This window comes from Heliconius melpomene, chromosome 17, assembly GCF_056956725.1.
Source record: "Heliconius melpomene rosina isolate 202511_hmr_F chromosome 17, ASM5695672v1, whole genome shotgun sequence".
In the NCBI taxonomy this organism is placed as follows: domain Eukaryota; kingdom Metazoa; phylum Arthropoda; class Insecta; order Lepidoptera; family Nymphalidae; genus Heliconius; species Heliconius melpomene.
In genome coordinates, this window is record NC_140405.1 from 4,637,762 (window position 1) to 4,659,048 (window position 21,287).

Consider the following 21,287-nt stretch of genomic DNA (forward strand, 5'->3'; position numbering starts at 1 on the left):
TGTTATTGCACAATACGATTAATATTCTGGTCGATCTAAATAAGAAAACATCAATGTCTTTATTAAATACTGTGCAACAGCCTAATAAAAGTAAGCCAGAATATGATTTTAGCCAGGATTTCCAATTTCACTTTCTTTAAATTCCCAAGAAATATTGATCATTATAACATGAATGGCAAATAAAAAGGCCTTATTAGACTAAATATATCTACGACAAAAGACGAAATGCATAAAAAGTACCAGAAACCTTCTCTTTACATATGCATTACTGGTGGTATGCTAATGTCCCATAGAAAATTTTATGTTTTTTTGTTACCTTGCCGTCAATTAAAAAAAAGCCAAAATAAACTCTATAAATGTGACGGTTTTGGGTTTGATTCCTACTCCCAGAATTGAATTATTTTTATACACTTGATCTAGTACTTAATAAGATAAAAGGCTCGTGTTAGATTCCGATACTCCAAGATGTCTCGAAAATATAAGATATAATGTGAACCTAAAAAAAATTATGGGGTCCAACACTGCCTCTTGTTATCTATACTTGCGAAGAATTCGCTTTTAGTATAATAATTTTCTCGTATTTACACCATCAATCATCATATATTTACATATCCCAATTATATCAGGGTACCGTCTAGAACCTATTTAACTTTATTTTTATTTATTTCTGCAAGCTGCAGCCCATCCATTGAATACATTTCTTAACCAATTCTTATATAAAAAAGTTATCTAAATAGCAGAGGACTGACCATTCCTAATGCTACCCGGCTTTAGGAGGGATTAGCAACATTTGAATGCCGGGCCGGCACGGCGGCGCGCGTCTCGTTGCTAATTGAGTTAATATTTGGTTATCGGCAGCGCGCACTCGGCTCCGCGACTAATCCCAGCGAATTAATGACTCAAATTTATCATTATTAATACCCATATGAACCCCACCTGCACCTGGTGTTACAATGTGGGTCCTAAGTCCAATGGCTATGTTCCCTTTTAAGCTATATTAGATTTACAGCCTTAAATCATTTAGAATTTTGATACTGATATAGCCTACAGCGGCGTTTCCCAACGTGGGGGGGGGGGGGGGGGCAATTTGATAGTTAAGAGGGGCAATTCAAAAATGGACTCGACGCGACCCTTTCGCTTCGGGCCATTTAAATGTTATTAAATAATTGCTGTAAATAACTATTAGGTATAATTTCATTGGACGAGGCCAAAATATCAACTGGGTGATTGGCTGGTTGGAGTCGTCAAGTAAACTTCATCCAGGATTCAATACGAACCGTGGAAATACATTAATTAGGCATATTAAAATATAAAACTAAATAATACAATTTTTTAAGCAAAAATTAAATAATGAAAGTAAATATGTATTGAAAGGTTCCGCACGAGCGAGCGTAGAGCGCAGCTGGTCAACTGTGTCGGCCATTCAATTCGACAGTTTTACGACGAGGCACTGCTTTTATTTACACGTTCCACCTCGTTCACAGCTTTATGACTATTTTTAAAGCGTTACTAGTTCATATTTCTGTGGGGTTACGGGATTAAGGCATGAACTAGCAGGTTGGAGTTTGTAGATAGATATTTATTGTTGAAAAGTGTAAAAATTCTACTTCAAACAATAATTTTAGTATTATCTTAGTTTATTCTTCTTGTATTATTGAAAAGTAATGATTTATAGTTAAACATTAATAATAACATTAATAGTCAGTTGTGGCACAGGCGTAAGTATGTGACTATAAACGTGACCGATTGTGGGTTCGATTCCCACTCGGGGAAATAAAATTTTTAAAAATTTAATTCAATCGCTTCAACGCGCAATGCTTTCAGAATTCGGCGGAAATTGAAGAATTGGAAGATTAGAATTGGAAGTGAAGCTAAAAAAAAATAATTAAATATAGAAGCTATACACTGTAATTGTGATACTAGCTAATAAACTAAGGATATTATAGGCTGACTCGGAGCGCCCGTGATTGACCGTGTGTGCTCCGCAAACAGTCGGCAACAAGCGATCAATGCGCAATCATATCCACTAATCACTCTTGATTGACGGCCCTCCGGTGAAGAGGGGCCTCGCGACGCATATGACGTCACATAATGAATTACTGTGTCCACGGTTTTTAATATCGAGGAGACATGACTGACATGACTGACATGTTTGTATTTAATAATATATATTTTAAATTTTTATACTTTCGAAGATTTTTATTATTTTTCTCAAAAAGATGCAAAAGTGCCTCAAAGGGCCCCCCCACTTTTAAGTTAGTAAGTACGCATACAGTCTTACCTACTTATTAGACTATGAATCCTCAAAATTTCAGCTTTGCTAAAATTACGTAGGTCTGGGGGCCCTGGGATCTTAGTCTATATAATTCATTTTAATGTTACTTTAGGGAAGAATATATTTTTATCTTATCAGGTTTAGAGAAATGGAAAAATATTTAAAATGTGTGCTATTTAATATTCCTTTCTCCAAAGATTATTTAATATAAGCAAATATACCACGACCAAGCAGACCAAATGAAATATGAAAAATATATATATTTAGTTTTAACAACATTTTAACAACTGGGCCGTATATTACATATAAATAATTTATAACATTGTTTTTAAGTAAAAGTAAAAGTTAATTATTTGTCATTATTCCATTGTATTATATATCCTTTACAGCTATTCAAATTCGTTTAGTGTCAGTTACATATCTGACGTAATCAGCTCCAGCCAGCATCGAATAGACATACAAACGGCCTTTACTAGTTATATTAGGAAGACAAATTGGATCAAGTAGTACATACATACACATATTACATAGGTCTTATATAGGCAGTGTGTGCTGCATAATGACGTCACGCGTACTGCACGCTTAGTAATTAACGACTGATTACCGCACAATTAGGCGAGTAATCACTGATAACAGATGTCGCTGGTCACGGATAATTGCCCATATTGGGTTAACCTACCCTATATTTTTTATATAATATTCAATAAAGTCAGTAAAAAGATAAAATGTTGCCAGTGTGTGGATAAAATGTGGCAAGTCAGTAAAAAGGTGAAATGCGGCGACTGTCTTCATTTCTTCGCCTCAGCGTCGAAGTCAAACGCGGCGTTAAGCTCCGCCAATCAACACCAATGCCTAGGGAATTCAGTAGAAAGTGGGAAGCGAGGTGTCTAAAACTAGGTTCCCTCTGCCTACCCTGCTGTGTGCGGGATACAGCGTGAAGCTGATTTAATTATATGAATATTTTACTATATTAACTCAAGAATCAAACAAACTCAATCGTAGGGTTTCTTTTGAAACATTTAACTTCATTTGTGCTTAAAATATCAAAAGCTCGGTAAATCTACGGCCGTCGGCGTCGATTAAGCTTAGTCGCTCGTAAATCAGTCTTTTGCCTAGCGGCCAACCCATCGCTTCATTACTCTGGCTCTCGCCATAAGCGCTATTTATATTTTTTACTCTTTTGACTTCAATGAGTATTTTACCACAAAAAATGTATGAAAATGTAGATATTTACAGATTAAATAAATAATCATATACAAGAAAATTAAAAATTAATACTAGCGTGGATCTTCCATTAGGTTCACGTGCACTTTGACCCTTGTTATATATTAATACAGAACAATATTATATAAGACTCCACTTCTGTACCCTATATAGTTTAGATTTTTTTTTTAAATTATTGGTATAAAATATTATGTCACTTGAAAATTAAGTTTTATTTAGACAAAATTCATAACTCTTTAAAATACTTATAACCAATTTTCAAATCGATTAAATCTTATTGGAACGTCAGATGGTGTTGGAGTATATTATTCAAAATTCCTAAAAATATGTGTATAACAATCCTTTTTAAAAAACATAAAAAATTAAATTAAGAAAAAAGAAAATATTTTTCTTTCCTAAGTGTGGAAAAACACTAAGAATGTGCATGCATAGCGGAAAACAAAGTTATGAGCAAATTTCTTTTTCTGAACTATGTTATTATTAATTTCTGTCTCCATGACTACGTCCTAGTGACGTTATGCAAAATTTGAGACTCCTAGCATTTGTAGTAACGAAGTTTCATACAAACTTTCGACCCCAAAAACAACCCCTTAGAAGTCGAATATTGCAAATTCCCGTCTTAGCGAGCACTTACGTCCTATAAGTGAGTTACTTATAGGACGTAGGCAAAATTTGAGATTCATAGCACTTGTAGTTTCTGAAATTTCGTGATGAGTGCGTGACCTTTCGATTTTATATATATAGATTACTGATTTTTGTGGTAAATACAAAAAAATATTAAACTAGTATGTATTAAAATATTTTTGGTTTTAATAGTTATATTTTTTATTAAACTCATTTGTATTATATATACATTATTAGTTTGAAAAACAAAGAAATAAAAAATACATTTAATTTATATTAACTTAAATAAAACCCTGAAGTTTCATATAATAGTATGGCTATACCAGGTAAGTAGATAGTACTAGTAAATCTTATGAAATGCTAAACTTCAAAGACAGCTACAAGATTAAAGACGTCTCAAGTAGTCTTGTCTTGCATTCCAACAATGCTTGAGATGTCATCTCTGCAAGGTGCCCTACACATACTCGTATGTATGTGAAATAGCTAATGAATCAATATAAATTAATAAAAATGTTTTATTTTATTGTGTAATTAAATATATGTATGTATTTTCAAATGGAATACATATTTATAGTACAAATCGTCTTAGCCTAGTTAATTTGTGAATTAGAACTTACTTGTAAATGTTTTTTTATTTTTCATAAATGAGTATTTAGCAAGTAATTATTGTAAAATTTTTCATTAGGAATTAAGAAAAAATAAATTAAAAAGAGAGAATATTAAATTGAGAACCTTACTAACTTTTCTTAAGAATTTTCAAATACTGCCCTACAAAAATTTTCTAGTTACTACAGAAAGCTTCTTAAGTACTTGTATGTATTATGTAATTTATAATACTGATTTATTTATCTTTAGAATTCAAAACCATAAAATCCGACATTAAACATGTAAAATGAGGTTTCTGTATTTATATGTACCTACTCATACATTATTTCATTAATTTAAATAATTTTAAAGATTTCAAATATTCACAAATCAGCCAGCCATAAATGTCTTACATTCAAAGAATTATTTGGCTTACAAAGTTAATATTTTTTATTTTTATAATATAAGTCTACTTTTAAGTGATATTTATCTGAAGATAAATAAATAATGAGAAAAAATCAATGATAATAAAATATACGGACCATTTGTCTATAATGTGAGAAATAATAACAATAAAAAAATAGTTTTATCATAGAAACAGAAAATTGATAACAACCAACCACTACAAATTACAAGCCACTTATTAAAAATTAAAATAACCACGTTGACTTCCTAATTAAATACCTTAGACGACATGTTTAAAATTTTCTTATAGTTATATATTAGGAAGAGGGTACCTCATGTATAAGGTACCCTTAATTAAATGGAAACCTTAAGCAGCTAAATACCGGCATAGCTGTTCAGCTATAGCGATGGCGCGACGATGGCAACAATTTTAGCAAAGACATTCCGCGAACGCCTCGCAGCGTTCGCTTTGATAACTCTTTATAAACGTTTTACTTTTTAGACGGTGTAAGATCACAGTTAAATATTTCTGGAGGTGAAGTTTGTATTTTATTTTGTAAGAATGTTTAACATTCTATGTAAAAAAATACTTTAGGTAAAAAACGTTTAAAAGCTAATAATATTTATTTCTTAACTAGTGGACCCGAACGCGGCTACGCCCACTTGAACTATACGAATATTTATTAAATATATTTATGAAATTATTTTCAATTTTCAATAGAGAGATGCGTTAAGCAAGCTTATTTTGGGTGACATTTCTAACAACAAACTTTGTAAATCGTTGTTTAGCAACGGTCGCATGGCGACGGTTGCTATTAACATGGCGGAATAAATTGCATGTCAAATTAATAAGTATTTTAATATATTGGTATATATCGAATATATTATAAATATGAGAAAAAAAAGTATCCTATGTTCATGCCGAGACCCTCAAGTATCTCTATATGAGTATTTGATCACAATTGAATTAGCGGTTTGGCCCTGATTGCGTAAAAGATAGACATACAGACAGGCAGACAGACAGACTTACTTTCGAATTTATAATATAGGTATGGATAAATATATCATTTATCTTGATAAGTCGATATATTCATATCAGAGTGATAAATATGTTCGATAGCATTCAACACTAGTTGGTGTATAAGTATTAGGTATATTTACTTTTACAAAAACCTTAGGAAAAGCTTTTTTTACTTATAACTATTTTGAGGCATTTTTCGACATGATGGCTCAAAATAGAATTGACATCTTCGTGGCGCAGGGGTGCAAGCGTGTGTGTAACGAGATGGTTGTGGGTTCGATTGCCCCTAGAGATATTGAACTATTTATTATTCTTTTAATTTCTTCTTTCTCTGTTATCAAGGCAAAAGCGCGGCATTGAGTTGTGACACTCTACACACAATATGTTGAAAATTCGGCAGAAAGTGAGATACGCAGTTTCTTTATAGGTTCTCTCTGCCTACCTTGCTGACAGCGTGAAGCTAAAAGAAAAAGTAAATAAATAAGATAAATATAGGTAGTGGTGGACATTTGTTTTCTATGAAACTTTGTTTCGTTCTTTTCTTCAGCTTCACGCTGTATCCCGCATGGCAAGGTAATGAGTAACACTCCACTCCTCCCTTTCCCCCAAATTCTGGAGGCATACTGCGTTGAGAGGCGGAACTTAATGCCGCGCTTTGGTTCGAAACCATAGAAAAGAAAATGGAAATACTAAATAACTCATTTCAATATATATATTCGATTCCCGCGTGAGAATAGAAATTCGCAACCTGCCGCGTTTACAGTGCCACTGGATTTTTGTTTTGGTTTAACAATAAATATTATTTATATTAACATAATCAAAAATCCGAAAAAGCTTTTATAATTGCTTCCCAATCTCTGGCTGCATAAAATTCGTAATTTATACATCTGTAAAAAGAGGCTTTTAAACCAACAATTTGAGTATGAAAATAAATTTTAAATCGACATCAATGTTAACATATTACTTGATAAAATATCTATAGTAATACTTCAAGGATGACCCCGCCCACCTGCCACGTTTTTCGCTCAAGGCGTGGCACATTGGTGGGCGGGGCTTGCCGAGTGGGCGTGAAACTCCGCCCACAGAACAGCCACGCCCTTTCGGTGATTTCTCAGTTACAGGCGAAGCGTCGCGTGGAATGAATCTCCTGAGTATTTTACGCTGAAAATATATAACCCTTGAGGAATATAGATTTATATATTTATAAAAATTGGTGTTTATCAAAGTCAATATTTTTTTCGCTTTCCATTTTAATATTATTCGTTTTATTTATAACAATATTTAATGTTATTATTAATTTCTTGTATTTTTAGTAACAATAACCAATCACATGAAAGATATACTCGTATATATTCATTGACTAATTATAATAAAAGATTCATTACTAACCAAATCTTATATGACATTCATATCGACGTACACCTTTGTATTTCATTATATATATTGAAATACATATATATTTCTACTAACTAAGAATAATATTTGCAAACGAGACTATTTCACGAGTTCGATTTATATCTTCAAAAATAAAATAAGGAACAATTGTTATTTTAAGTTAAATGATTTTGCAGGAATTTCGGACAATAACGTATTTTTTTTAAAACAACAAATTTTGTTAAGTTATTGCTTCAATTAAGAGAACTCGGTGAAAATTATCATTTTCGTATGACTATTAAATAGGTAAAATATATATAAAAATCCCTTCCTTACTTACACCACAAATAAAATTAAAATTAAAATATTTTGAATATATTTCAAACATTCAAAGCACAGTTACAGTATAAAACACTATTACAATAAAAAACCCTAATATTTTATTAAGTTACTGCAGCAGTAGTAGCAGTAGTAGTGGTTTATAAAGATATTCTTTATTTAAATAAAATGCTAAACTAAGCATAAACGGAAGAGCGTGTGGTGACTAGAGAGCAACTGTAAAATTATTCTGTCTGAGGCCGTATCTGCCTCATTTACATAACGATTGTTTCATTATACTTTTATATTTTGCTGTAGAAGAAAGGAACAGGAACAGGATATTAACTTAATACAGAAATGTTTTAAGTTTGCTTGTATTTGATTTTTTTATTCAATAACATATTGTATATAAATAAATATAATTTTATTTATACAAGTAGAATTGCTTATATATTGTAATGAAGTATAGTATTTTTTTTACTCTAAGCCAAGGTATAAATCAAAGTGTGAAATATTATAATACTATCTACAAATTAGATCAGCTTTTCGCTGTATCCCGCACACAGCAGGGTGGGTAGAGGGAACCTAGTGTTAAGATACTCCGTTCCCCACTTTCTGCCAAATTCTGAAGGCATTGCGTGTTGAGTGGCAGAACGCCGCGCCTTGCCTCGACACCAAAGCGATGAAATGGAAATATAAACGTAAATAAATATTTCACTTCCTCGAGTGGGGATCGAACCCACCACCGATTTAAATTAGATACTCACTAATAACTTTTCTATAATAATTACCTACTTTTGAATAATTCCTTATTTAATATACTGCACAGTCAGACGTTCTAACTTTAATAAGAGTTTTTCTGTTCTATTAATTTTATCAGTTAAAAACTCCGTAGCCTCCACAGCCAGGGCTATCGTGCCGTATTTCACGTTTAATCTGCAATGATTAATTAAGACGGCGTCGAGGGCCTCGCGACCGCGTATACATCATAATGTTGTCTTGCCTACATTTTGACGCAGGGATGGATTTGGATTTGAAAACAAGTATTTTTTTATGTATGTATTTAATATATTGTAGATGAATAATTAAAATTAGATTTTTTTAGATAAACTTGTGCAAGAATTTATTATTCTGCTTTTTATTTAGTGAGTTTTCACGGTCACTGTCACTGCTTATCTCTGGTAGTACCTAGTTGTAGAGAAGGTATATAAGATATAAGAAAAATATTGGTAGCGTTGTCGTGTGGAATATAAAAATGCCTAACCAACTATAATATTAATTAAATATTATTGACTGGAAAGGAAATATTATTATAACTGACCAAAAATGAATAAAAGGATAAATGATATAAATTTATTAATTTTTATAGTATTGTCTCTTTCTTATAGTATTTTTTTTATATTTGCTATCTTTATAATAATTATTAGTTATTATTGCTACTCTAACTAGAAATAAAATCTTTTCATTATCAACCCAGCCGAATACCGTCCCTAATGAAAAATTAGCTTAAGTAATTCATTAACCACTCGCAAAGGAGGCGAGTCCGTTATTTCGAGCGGGATTCGCGCAAAGTATTTTTTAATTCCGTCGCGTTACCATTGTCTGTCGTGATTTATGGTACACACCGCTGTGCGCAAATACTGAGATAATGGCCTTTTCACACTTTAATTAAAAATTCTCCTTAATTGATGAGAAAATATACTTACTTAAATTCCACCGGCTATCTTAATTAAACAAATTTTTGTAATGTTAAATTGAGATCTTGTCTTTGAAATTATTTTGTTTTTTTAAATGTTATTTCGATATCCTTTTTTGTTTTCGTTTACAAATACTAAATTGTGTGCAATTTGTTTAGAATTACGTACGTTATTAAAAAAGCATGCTTATAAAAGTAGTTACCCAACCTCACCTCTAAAAGAGCTGTCGTACCGCAGGGGCACAGCATCTGATTGTAAACGCGATGGTTCTAACTAAAGCGCGGTGTTGAATTCCACCACTCAACACGCAAAGTCCCAAAATTTGGCGGAAAGTGTGAATGGATTTTCGTAGCATTAGGTACGGTCCCTCTACCTACGAACGGAAAACAGCGTTAAGCTATAAAAGAAAATAAGGAAATATAAATTACTCAATCTTAAAAGGTCCATAATGATTTTTTTTATCAATTATCGATGATTAAATTATTTTCTTGTGTTTTTTTTTGCTATTTTCTCAATAAAATTGTATATGAAACTGGAATTTACTAGCCTGTGATACCCTGCGCATATAAAGCTGCTAACGTAAAGTTTATGTGAGACGATATAAGGTCGGTCAGGACCCACCTCATTCACTCTTATCAGTGTTTACCCACTATTGATTACAGTTTTACGGTAAAAGTGTATGTTTTCAGAAAAACAAGTGCCTTTTCTTTTCTTCTATTTATTTTATGGACAATATGATAATACTAAACTAAAATTTAAAGCCGTTCAGCAATATTTTTATATAGCAAATATTAAGTGACTCAGTTAAAATTTATTGGAATTTAGTGATTTATAGTATGGGAATATTATTTTTTTATTTCTTTTGTTTTATAAATAATAAAAAGTTTGTAAAGAATTTGGAAAATGTTTAGTCTTATTTGAAGAAAGGTGACCCTGAACGCGTTTATTTAGAATATTTTTTCAAAAAAATACTTAAATGATAAATCACATTTTCTATAACTTACCGAAAATTAACAAAAAACCAACTAATTCTGTATTGGCAACATTCACAAATATCTGAACACTACAAGGCACGTCTGTTCCATTTTCCCCACATTAATTGGCAAAGCAAGGCTTTCCAGTCCCATAACAAACATAGTTTAGTAAACACCACTCAGCCCGTGTTCGCTCCTGCATCCTAATCGTCGCATACAAACATGGACTGCCGATTAAACGTCGTTTTCCGCTTTGAAAACTCTAATTAAAAGATAAATGATATTTATATAATTAAAATAACACTTGATCTTTGAGGCACGAATCAAAGTGGGATAGCTGGTGCGTGGTGCGTGAACGCGGCCACTTCAATTTGCGTGCTATTTTTATGTGAGGATATCTCTTGCGGGACGAAGGGTTGTTGGTTGCGTTTTTTTTTAAGGTTTTTAATGAACATTTTGAACTGTCGATGGGTAAAAAATATGTTTAATTTATTTTTGTAGCATTTACAATTTCTTAAAACAAATATATATTAATATGATCACATATTTGTATATGTTTTTAAATAAATAACATAATTAGGCATGATTGTATAAGTTTTATAGACGTAGGTATAACTTGTTATTTTAACGTGCGACTATTTTGAGTTAAGGATTCGATTCCCACTTGTGGAGGTGAAATATGAAATATTCGCTCGCTCTGGTAATGAGGCAAAGCACGGCGGTGAGTTCCTACAGTGAACACACAATACCAACCCATAGTGTCTTAATTGGAACGGAGTGTCTTAACACTTGGTTCTCTCTACTTACCCTGCTATGTGAGGGATATATTATATAATATATATGATAGAATTATGTATTTTATCTTATTATTTTAACGTCAAAGTTCGTAGCATTTTTCTAACGATCTTTTTTTTAATAACAGCTATAATTATTTATTAATATTAATTATACTTATTTAATATATAGAAACCATATATTTTAATAAAAAAATAATAATTTTAAACTTGAATTACCATTGTACTTGAATTTGTATTGCAGATCTACATATATACATAGTATGTATATTGTATAACGTATATGCATAATCTGTATCTCGTGTTGAGTATTCCTAACAGCGATTTCCATAATACGACATGTCCACTCGTATCACAGTAATTAATACTCAAAATCATTCTAGTCATTAATTTAATTAAATGGAAAGAGAGAGTGCGTTTAATTATTATTTTTTGAGAAGATTCGAATTAAGCAAAATATTTTTTGCATATAGCAACAGCAGGTTTCTTTGTTGGATGAAGATTCCTTCGAGTACGAATCGAGCTCACAACCGTCATGTTCAAGACGCTGTGATGCAGTGCGATGAGGGCCTACAAAAATATACATAAAAGGCTACTTTAAAATTATACATAATTACGAATAAAATTTAATTATTATCAATCAATATCTATGAGGTAGAGCAGTGGCACCAGCGTGTAACGCGACGGTTCTAAGTTCGTATTCAGAATCAGGAAAATTATTAATTATCCTATATCTTATAAAATAAAGTCGCTTTTCGTGTCTGTCTGTTGTTTCTAACTCTTCTTCTTCTAAGCCACCCAACGGATTTTGTTGCGGTTTTCACCATTAGGTCGAGTATTTTTCATAGAAGGTTTATATATAGTTTATTATTTGTACATTCTTATGTAAATTAACATAAATACGATAAATGTGTATAAAGTCCTACCCGTTGAGACACTTTCGCGCATGCGCTGCTTTAATGGCTGCGTTAATGGAAAAAATGTACTGGAGTATTGTTCCTCTTAATAAGATCTACAAAAAAGTCCGCGACGGCATATTCGTATCTTTTAAGAATAACGTGTAGTGATCATTTTTCTGTCTAAAAATAATAATTTCAATATATTTTTTATTGTGAGTCATATTTTTCCATAATGGTATTAATCCTTATCCTTTAAAATACTTTATTAATTTTCTACGTTAAGCGAAGATAAAATTTGCTTTTTACAATATTTCGAAATTGCGAATAGTTTAACAGAAAAACGCATTTAATTGTTGACACATCCCGCCGTTGACACATCAGCTGTATGTTACTCAAGTTTCATTTATCCCTTACTCTCAGCATATAAATAAGTATATTAGTTACGTTGGCCATTTAATGTAGATCAAAACTGTCTTTTATTGTTTTTCATTTTAATAAGTACTTTAGAAGTTGTTACAATATCAAAAAATGCTTGCTGCGAAACGGCTCGCCACTCGCCACGCGTCCGCCGCGCCCGCCTGCTTTACACGCGTCGGTGGTTCAGTGGTAGAATGCTCGCATGCCACGCGAGCGGGCCGGGTTCGATTCCCGGCCGATGCATTCTATTTAATTTTCCTCACCGCAGCCACGTAGTGCTTGCTTTTCACCAGGGACAGAATACCTCCCTCTCTTCAGCATTAACCACAAGCTCGAAAAAAAACCCGCCTGCCTTTATAGCAACGAAGATTTAGATGCGTTTGCACGTATTGGATAATTGGAGTTGAATGTATTATTTCAGCGCGATATATTTGGTTTCATATTTTATGTAGTAGTTATTAGTAGTGTAATGATTTTATATAAATAGTTTTTATATTTACGATAATTTGTTATAGAAAAATGTAAATCAACCTCTTTGTTTAATAAAAAGATATATTTGAAAATTTATACATAGAACTAGCGCGACGCTTGATGTGTTGAAAATTCTGATGCGCATTATTAGATTTGGAGCTGAAGAGGAAAGTGGTTCTCTAGAATAAAATATTGTATTATAATTTAAGATATACATTGTACAAGCCTAATGGTATCTAGCCCTGGAAGAAGTATAAGTTCTGTAAAAGTCCTGAGACATAAATTGTACAAGCCTAATGGTATTTAGCCCTGGAAGAAATATAAGTTCTGTAAAAGCCTCGAGGTGTTTGATTTCTTTACAGTCAGAAGTGGTCCAGATTCCGCCCCAAAGTGAGGTACGTACAACAAAAACATGGAAATCAAGTTTTCCACTGCTAGCTTTTGTAGATATTATTGATCGGAGAGCTTTTGATTGAAAATTTAGTCACTTTAAGAGTTATTATGCATTTTATTAGAATAGTATGAAGATAAAGTATATTTTATAGAATAGTGTGATGATGAAGTATATTTTGTAGAATAGTGTGATGATGCAGTATATTTTATTAGAATAGTATGAAGATAAAGTATATTTTATAGAATACTATGAAGATTAAGTATAATTTATAAAATAGTATGAAGATTAAGTATATTTTATAGAATAGTATAAAGATTGATACACGGCTAAGGATGCCGTAGATGAATTAGTGGTCAGCGTGCCACAGAAGAATGGTTAGAATACCATAGACGAATTAGTGGTCAGCGTGCCACAGAAGAATGGTTAGAATACCATAGATGAATTAACGGTCAGCGTGCCGTAGATGAATTATCGGTCAGCGTGCCGAAGATTGATGATTGATATTATGTATTTAGAGTAAGAGCCTGCTTGCTCGAGGCTGGTGGTGGCCTCGGTATGTCGGGCGTAGTAGTAAAGTAAAACATTAAGTAAGCGCCTGCTCGTGACTAATGATTGCGGCAGTCAGGCATAGTGTGTAGTAGTCTTTGTAAGTAATGTATGCTTAAATTATTATGTTTGTTTATTAATATTGATTATTTTAGTATTTTTTTTTTTCTTTTGATTGATTCTGATTTATTTATTGACATTTTGACGATCCATTTTAAATATTTTTTGAATGACATTTAAAAGAGAATGCTTTTGAATTGATAATTTATAAATACACCAATTAATTTATTAAGATTATTAGTTTTTAATGACATTTGTTGCATTAATTTGAGGGAAATGGAGTCGGATGCTGAGACGCACCCTAGAGGAACCACCCAGTGGAATGATGGCAATGACAAACAAATAAAAAGGAATTTATCGAAAATGCAAAACTTCGAGATCTTCGCGGCCGTAGGAGTGATTTACATCTTCTGATGAGCGGTTCATCTGATGTGATAAAGCGCTTCGGTGACATAAAAACAAGCAAAGGAACTTTTTACTGGTATACAAAAGCAATGTTTAGATTTATAAATTTCTGTATAATAGATAAGAATTAAAGTTAAACTTTAGTTACTGGTATTCTAAAAGTTAATAGATCACATTTAAATGTAATTCCGCAGTTTGTGTGACGTATAGAAAATTGGCTTACATAAGTAAATGAGTGTATAAATTTTGCTCGTTTGTTTATAATGGGTCTTGTGAGGAAATAATTCGTATCTACAAAAAGTTTAATAAAGTGCTTTGAGCGAAATTATGATCAGTTTCTCAAAGAAATGAAAGCTAATACTAGACAATAAAAAAATATACATCAATATTTCTGTAATAAATTACCCTTAGCTTTACTTTTAGATCTGGTTAAAACGAAAAAAAAAGCTATTTTCTGTATTAGGATACTCGATAAACCTATTAGAAATGTAAAAAAACCAGAAGATTTATTGATTTATCTCAGATATCATGCATTAAAAGTAGAAAATTAGTCTCAACTCTGGTATCGGGTCAGAATTAGGATCAGGATCAGGATCAGGTACCGTCAGTGTCATAAATATCATAGGTCATAACAGTGTTAGTTTTGTCTGCTAGTTCAAAATTTTATATATTGAAAGATATATATTTTTTATGTATCAATTATTGTGGCAACAAATATATTAAACAAGATAAATAGAAACACGATAACAAAGTCACAGCATTAGGTTCTGCCACCAGTGTAGTACCACTTACAAGTTTCGACATTTTTTATTTCCAGTAGAATTCATATATGTGATTTATATCGGGTTGGGGTGATTGGAATAAATTAATTAAATTTGTTTCTATGTACATAAGAGTTTATTAGCATACACACGTTACAATTTTATTATTAGCATAATTACAATATGTACAGACGTTGCAAATTATGTGTAAATTAGAGAAACGACAGTCACAATTAATGAATCATCTCACTTTGTTGTCTTTTAGCGTTATCCAGTCTGCTTTGATTTATAGCAATTATTATTTTCTTACGTTGGTTTTGTATTCACACGTATTCACTATTTTATTCTTTGTACGAGGCTGTCAATTAATTATAGACATCTGTCAGGGGTCATAAAAATGAAACGCTATGTTTAAAAAGGTAGTATATTGTCTTTATATATATTTTTCTCCAGTTCCAAAACATATTATTTAGTACAAAATGTATATTTATGTATTCTGCCATTTTCTTTATGGTAGCGAATTGAAACGCACATAGAGCGAGTGTCAATATCTGCATTTCTTAAGCTCATAAATTTAATAAACATGTAAACTAAGACTAGTAAACTTGTTAGTTTCTCTTCACCTCTCTTGGACCTCTGTCCAGGGGTTTACTTACCTTTTGAAAATTCATCTGATGACTAGGCAGGCGTTAGTGCTCTAGTTGTAGATGAGATTTTACTGCATTAAAATATGGCGTTCCGCGTTTGTTGCTTACCTTGTCTTAGTCAAATTTGTCACGAAGATAGATGTTTACTCTCTTACGAACTCGAAACTTTAACAATTGGTAGCTCGTAAAAGATCGCAATTTGTTTGCTGGTAACTGTAAATAATAATAACTGCTACGTACGTAGTTATTTAAAGCGATTTTGTTCCGTAGTGTATTTTCGTTCTGGGACCGCATCGTCAACGTAGACTTAGAAACAATGTTTATACGTTGAAAATTACATTTTTAGCCGATTCAATAAGTTATTTTGCAGCAATTTTGTCTAACAAACGTGCTTCATATTAACATAACGTTTTTATTCATAAACCAATTCTAGTCATTAAGCGTAAATGGGCAATAAAGATTTCTAAATTTATTTATAAAAATTAAAGTATCTCAAAAGAAATATTTTTTAGGAAATTACTAGGGAAGTTACATAGGACTAAAAAAATAGTTTTTGTAGCATTGTGTATACGTTAAGAAATAATACGGAAAATTATTTTTTTATTTATATAAATCATAGTTTTTAAAATTTGATTTAGCCGTCGAAATTACTCGTCCTTGATATATATATATATATGTATTTTTTTTACCTAAATTCAGTAAATTTCAATTGCAAAAATTTGAGGAATTTTCGGAATCGGTTCTTTAACGAGTAAATTTTACAACGCAAAGAATATTTGATGGTTTAAATGACTTTTATGTAAATATAGTTCAACAGATGATCGTTTCGAATATTTCAGCCACAGCCAACTCTCCTTGCATGTCGTTCCGTGGCATGGTTAGGGATTGCTGTGTTTAGGTCGGTCTTGAATAGTTCAGGGAACATGTTGTTCTACTTAATTAAAATTGGAATTCTCATATTGGATGATTTTAAAATAAAAAAATAACTTTGTAAAATCGTTATAGTGTTTCTCATGAGGTTATTCTTTACATTACATAAGAATTTATTTACTACTAGTGGGCCCGTCCGGGGCTACGCCCGCCTGAAATAGAAATATTAATAAAGGAATTGAAAACTAAAGATTCAGTCAGTTCAGTAAAACACTTGTATAAAATAACTGTTACGGCAATTAGCAAATTTGTCGAACTAAATACTTTAAATTGGCATAACTTTTATTTTTTTTGTTTATGAACCGATTGTAATAAAATAAACCCTATATGTTTTCGGGAGTTTGCCAGAACCCAACAGTGAAAACCGCATTTAAATCGGTTAAGTCGATTCTGAGATAACAAACGCACAGACAAACGGACAAATAAACAAAAATTCAAAAATAATTGTTTTGGGTTCTATTAGGTTAATAACATTTTTTAAAAAAAAATATTTTTCAAGTAAAGACCGAACCTCTTACGATTTTATTATGAGTATGTATGTGAAGTAATTGTTATAACTCAACTGCAAAATTGTTATTATATATATTTATTTTTGATGATGCCAATAGCTCGACGCTGTATTCCTATCGAATGTAACGTTCTCAATCCAAACATTATAAGCCCAGCTAGATGCACACTACTTGGCTCTGTAATATCGTAGATCCTTTTACTTTTCTGAACGTACTGTTATGGATTTTTTTTACATACTTATCAACATACATCTATTGTGTTAATTAAAATTGCTTAATAATATTTCCTAGGTATCCTTATACCAAGACCTAGACCTAGACATATTTAAGTTTTTGTATCCTTTTCTTTACAAATTAACGTGACCGTATTTATATATATTTGTTGACATTAGAAATTATATTTTATTATAATTAATAATTCTATACAATATAATAGGATATATTACGTATGTGTATAAGGATATAAAGCAGCGGTAGGCTACCGATTGACATACACTTCCGAGTGCACCTTAAGGTAGCCTGGCAGAGATCGCTTACAGCGATAAGGCCGCCTGCTGTGCATTTTCTTATGTGAAGCATTTTCTTTTACTACACTTTATTTGATGATGGACAATAAAGTATTTCGTAGGATATTTGTAATTTTAGCGGAGTTTCAAATATAAATACGCTATCCTTATTATTTTATATATTTAAAGAGTGAAATTAAAGTTCAATAACGGAACTGACAGATAATAATAGGTAACAGCAAGAAATAAACTTTAAATAGCATGTACGTAAAGAGTGCAATATACGTAGAGATAAACAAACGTGTAGCCAGTGGACATTAGAACATAATATTTATATTTGTGTGTATGATTATTGATGTTACTTTAAGTTGAAACTAAACTTTATACTACATATTTCTTTACTTGCTCAACTTTTATTACTAAAAATGTTTAAAGTGTTCATAATCTCAGGATATGCGTACAGACAAACGCAAGGACACATAAACCGACAAAACCGACAGACAACATTTTAACCAAACATGTTTTATTTATTGATAGATTTTCTCGTATTTCTTCCACGCAGCGATAAGTTACAATTTCGTTATATGTACATAATATGGTTAAACTTCTGAGAGAACTCCAAAAGTCTTCTGGTCTCAAAAGTAATTATTTTTTGTAAATTATATGTTAAGTCTAGTATCTATTGCGCATTTTGTTATAATGTGATTGTACTAGCTCAAGACGCAATGATTTAATTAGTTGTATATTTGTTGAAACTAGTGATGTCAAGTAGGCTGCGGCAATATCAATACATATATTATTTGTAATCGACCGAATGTAATGAGTTTATAATAATACATTGTTGATTTGTACTGTTTTTGTGAGTAGTCGTGCATCGGGAGATTGCACGAAGTCGGATGGCCGAATGTAATGATTTTATATAAATAGTTTTTATATTTACGATAATTTGTTATAGAAAAATGTAAATCAACCTCTTTGTTTAATAAAAAGATATATTTGAAAATTTATACATAGAACTAGCGCGACGCTTGATGTGTTGAAAATTCTGATGCGCATTATTAGATTTGGAGCTGAAGAGGAAAGTGGTTCTCTAGAATAAAATATTGTATTATAATTTAAGATATACATTGTACAAGCCTAATGGTATCTAGCCCTGGAAGAAGTATAAGTTCTGTAAAAGTCCTGAGACATAAATTGTACAAGCCTAATGGTATTTAGCCCTGGAAGAAATATAAGTTCTGTAAAAGCCTCGAGGTGTTTGATTTCTTTACAGTAGGTAGGTTTTTGTTTATAATTTCTTCCGTTTAAAAATAGTCATTTAACTATCTAAAAATAGTCACATAAATATGTACTTGAAAAGATTAGTAGCACAGATTTAAAATTACGGTACCTACAAAAAAATCCTCGCTGTGTAAAACAATTGGAAAATCCTTATTGAAACTATGAAAATGCGGGTTGCATTAGGGCTTAATTAATTTGCACATTATCTTAAGTGCTTTGCAAACATACATTATATGAATAATCCAGTAGTAAAAGCGGGCGAAGCCGCAACGGGGTCGCTAGTTTATTAATATTTTCATTTCTTTGCTTTGGTAACAAGGCTACGAGCGGCGTTAAGCTCCGCCACTCAACACGCAATGCCTCTTGCGGCAAAAAATGAGGAATGGAGTGTCGTAACACTAGGTTCCTTCTGCCTACTCTGCTATAAGCGGGATACAGCGTGTTAAAAAAATATAAACATAATTTTATAGGTTAAATACACTGTGCTGTCTACAAAATATTAAATTAAGAATGTACGCGCACCGTAAAATGTATTTCGTTGCATCTGAAATCACTTAACCAGTAATAATTAACTTCGTTTACAATTTGCCTTCAGGCCAGTGTAAAGGTTGTTTCACATATATCATGAAATAAACAGAAATTTTCCTAGTAGATGTTAATTGTTTTTTACTGTGAAATAACATTTTGTGATTTTATATTAGTATACCTAGACATAGAGAAGATAGTGCTTATAAAATTTAAAAATATTTAATACATTTTTTTTTAATCGCTATATTTTTATGATTAATCATTGTCAAAAAGAAATTGAGAAGAATATTAACCAATCATAAATATTTACTTAATAAATAATACTTACTAAAACAACTACTTTTTCATAGTTGCACTATAGGTATAGGAGGGTGTATTTATAAAAAAATCCTACGAAAAAGGGTTAAAACGAACGGTTTCAGTGGTTGCGTAATTAAAACCATCCTTTACTGATTTATCGCGTCCACAACTTATTCCTTTATCTTTGCAGGCCGCTAATATATCTTTATTCAGTGGTGCTCGGATAAATTAGCAAATTTGTTCATTTTCCACAGTCGCGTCTTAGAGTGGAAAATAACGGTAATGCCAAATGAGACTATTGTGAAAGAAAAGGAACTTTACGACGAATTCTGGAAACATTGAATGGCGGATCTCAACGCCGCACTTTGCCTCGACCGTTTTTGTTGCCAGGCTCTGGCTGGACAAAGCACGACGTTGACGTGATTAATCAACGCGCACTGTGTCTAATTCAGGCGGAAAACGGAGAACAGAGTGACTTGATAATAGGTTTTCTTTGCCTACACAGCTTTACAGATAAAAAAATGTAAATAGTATAAATACTATTTCCTTTTAAAACTGTTAAAATAGTATTTGTTCAGTGTAATTGGCAAATTAATTAATTAAAATCACATGTAAATTTTCTCGAATATGGAATATCTTTATAAGTGCTATATTTAAAACAAAAAACTTCACCATCATTATTATTTGGGTTGATGTCATTTTTACTGGACTTCTTGTTCTGTTACAAACCGGTGCCTTCCACTGTGTTTGTTCAAAGAATTCACTGCATTTTGTTTTAAACGTTATTTACGGCAGTCGTGAAATTTATTTTTACATTTAAACGGATTTTTATATTATACTTTACAGTCATATATTTTAATATACGATGAATAATTGTTACATCAATTAAATATTATATTTTTTTATTCCTTTACCGCTATATTAAATAGAGGAATAAATATTTTTTATTTTATAAAATCAAATTAGTCGTCGTGAAGTAAAGTTTTAACTAAACTCTAATGTCTACTTTTATCTAAATATTTAATTTCCTCGAGTGGAAATCGAATTCACACCCTGTGGCATTTACATACACGCTTATACCCCTGCGCCACGACTGTTGTTTCATCATTCTTATTAATTATTTTGTTCTACTTAGGTTGCACTTAGGTGTACTACACATGCGACGGAACAACATTACGGTGTAGAATAGCATAAAATGCACCGTTAATAAATTCCAAAAGCGATTTATTAAAATTTTCATCAAGCCAGTCACGTCGAGCTCGTGGTTCGATAAAAACATTAATAATTCACAAGTTTACGGTGTTTAGCGCGGCTTTGTGCGCGGGTGGCGGCGTTATCGCAC